General features: G+C 41.4%; 1 pseudogene; it reads right to left on the bottom strand.

Moving 5' to 3' along the window:
- Nucleotides 1–267: 267 nt before the first annotated feature.
- Nucleotides 268–549, bottom strand: LOC105812863 (annotated as a pseudogene).
- Nucleotides 550–2,606: the final 2,057 nt, after the last annotated feature.

The following is a 2,606-nucleotide window of genomic DNA, read 5'->3' as shown; positions in this document are numbered from 1 at the left end:
AATCTGTTTAGTTGGAGAATTCTGTTGTCCACCAGAAAGATCCATGGCTGATACAAACAGCAATCCCTATATCAACTTCTTAAAAGAAATAATTCTTCCCCGAAAATCAATGTATAGAACATTAACACTTAGAAAAATTTTCCTCTGTCAGCTGGAATGCCTTCAGATCTAAGTATCAGACAGCCATAATGGGTGCGGTGAGCACTGTCTGTGGGATGGACGCGCTTGAAGCTCTGACTCGGGTGAGGCAAGGGCAATTTACGTAACCTAAACATTTGTACCCCTGTAATATGCTGGGTAGCACTGCCTTGGGAATCCTTTCTCTAAGATCCAGGGCTCTTCTCCTTGCTCTATCTTGAAGATCACTTCTGGCTTAGTAACACAATGCCCTACTGAGACAAGGTTGCTGTAATTTTCCAGGATCACATCTCTGTATATCTTCTGAGCAGGGTCCAGAAGAGACCACTCTTCCTGGTTGAAGTCCACACATACATCTGTGAATGACACTTGTTCCTGGGATTTGTTCATTTTCTACTCTTAGTGGAGGAAGGAGAGGTGTCCATGTGTGGCTCCAATATATGTTGAGCTTAGACATGACACTTTTCACTGAGTGAATGTAAACATTTGTTTCTTATTGATTTATTAGCAATTTAGGTTCTTCTCTTCTCAAACTTGTCCCAGACCGTCCACCAGCACGCAGACTTCGATGGCTTCAGGATCCTGTGTCATGATTACATGTAATAACAAATGCTATCTTTGGAGCCAGGAAAGGAGCTGGGTGGCGAGGTAGGCCAGCGCCTTCCCTCTCCCGCCGCGCGAACACCGAGGTCCCAGGGACGGTCCAGGCGCCGGCCGCAAGGGCGGTCTTTGGGGCCCACCCAGGGCTCCGCGCACTGCGCACACCAGATAAACACCGGAGTAGCTCAAAGCACGGAAGTGCTTAAAGCGGCGCAAGGCGGCAAGTATTCCCGACGTCCATATTTTACGCAGGAGCAATGCACGTCTCGCGGCCGCTGTTTTGTCTCATTGATTCATTCACAGCGGACCTGGCGCAGAGGCTCTCGCGGCAGCCCCGCCCCTCCCCCCGCGGCCCAGCGCACAAAAAGCGCACGCGCCACAACGCCATGCGCACGCGCACGTCGCGCACACGTCACACACGGGCAGAGTTTTTTGTAGAACTTGAGAAAGGAAATGTTCTGCATCTGACTTGACATTAGAACCGAGACAGAGGGAGCCTGGAGGCTGAAATGACCTTAAGAATACAAAACATTTCCATATTCTCACCTTGTACTTGAGGGAAACTTGAGGAAGTCGTGGAGTGTTCACCAAGCAGAGGTGAGGTCAGTCTCTCCCAGATCCCATAGGAAAGTGGACCAGACGATACCTGGGCCACGGGCATCTGGGAGTTGGGAGCACTAAAGTGCTTTATAAAGTTAAGATAGTATTATTGCCCTCAATCCAATAATTTGCATCAACAATTTAACTACTTCTAAGTACAATGGAATTTTTTTGGTCCAATTCTAGTCTATAACTTTTAAAAAAAAAATTACATTTGAGGCCCTTGTGTGTGTTTATAACTCAGATTAATTTTCTCTTATCTTTTCTAAGCCCTATTTTCAAATAAAGAATATTTTAGTAACCATTATTATATTTGTAAATAAGTATTTTATGAAATAAGGATAGAGTATCATGTTTTTATTGAAGTTAAATCTGTCACTGAGATAACAATGGATTTGGATCCTCTTCATTTAGTTTTTACATGAAATTTAAGTGCTTTTGCTAGAGCTATACACTTGCTAAAAAATTTTTTTGTGTACAATTTTATAGTTTAGTTATTACTCTCATTTAAAAAGAAGCATACTGGAAGTTCAACTGTATTATTTATTTTACCAGGGAGCTGTTCTCAGCAACGTAAATATTAGGAGTAGAGGATGTCTGGCTCACAGCACCCTCATGGGTAGAGGAAGGCTCAGACAAGATCTTTAGCAAAATTACTTTTCAAAGTTAATGGGAAAAGTATTAGCTTCTAGAATCATAACTTCTTAAAAATCAACATGATGAATTAAAACAGTTTCTAATTTTATTCTAAAATGGTCTTCTTTATGTATTTCTGGTTTCCATAACAATACAAAGCTTTCATTATTTTTGGTAAATGAAAGAGACACGAAGTTGTATCTGTTAGTAAGTATTGCCAAATTAGTCAGTCTCGTTTAAGCCACTTTATATCTTAAATAATTTTAAGTATGTATGTTTCTTGAAAGCATGCATCTATCTTAGGCTGGGCCGAATGATAAAGAAAAAAAAGTCAAGTCAACAGCTGACTATGCTTTGCAGTTTACAGTCCTCTGCCATAGGATTCGTTTTTAAGGAGGTTTAAGATGGAGGAGTGGGGAAGGACAGGATGCCACTTCCTCAGTCACAAAGGGTTCTTACTGTGATCCTCATGTCTCTTGTTATAGTGGATCTATTCCTGTACGACTTTTAGTAGTGATTTTCTAAAGAAAGAATTTGAGGCCTAACTGCCGATATATAATTATAGCAGTATTATTATGTCTTTGTACCAGACATGAAATAGTTGCTAGGAATGTTCTTGAGAACCAATTTTT

The sequence above is a fragment of the Propithecus coquereli genome, unplaced genomic scaffold (assembly GCF_000956105.1).
Source record: "Propithecus coquereli isolate 6110/MARCELLA unplaced genomic scaffold, Pcoq_1.0 Scaffold268, whole genome shotgun sequence".
NCBI lineage: Eukaryota > Metazoa > Chordata > Mammalia > Primates > Indriidae > Propithecus > Propithecus coquereli.
This window is presented reverse-complemented; position numbering and strand designations above follow the sequence as displayed.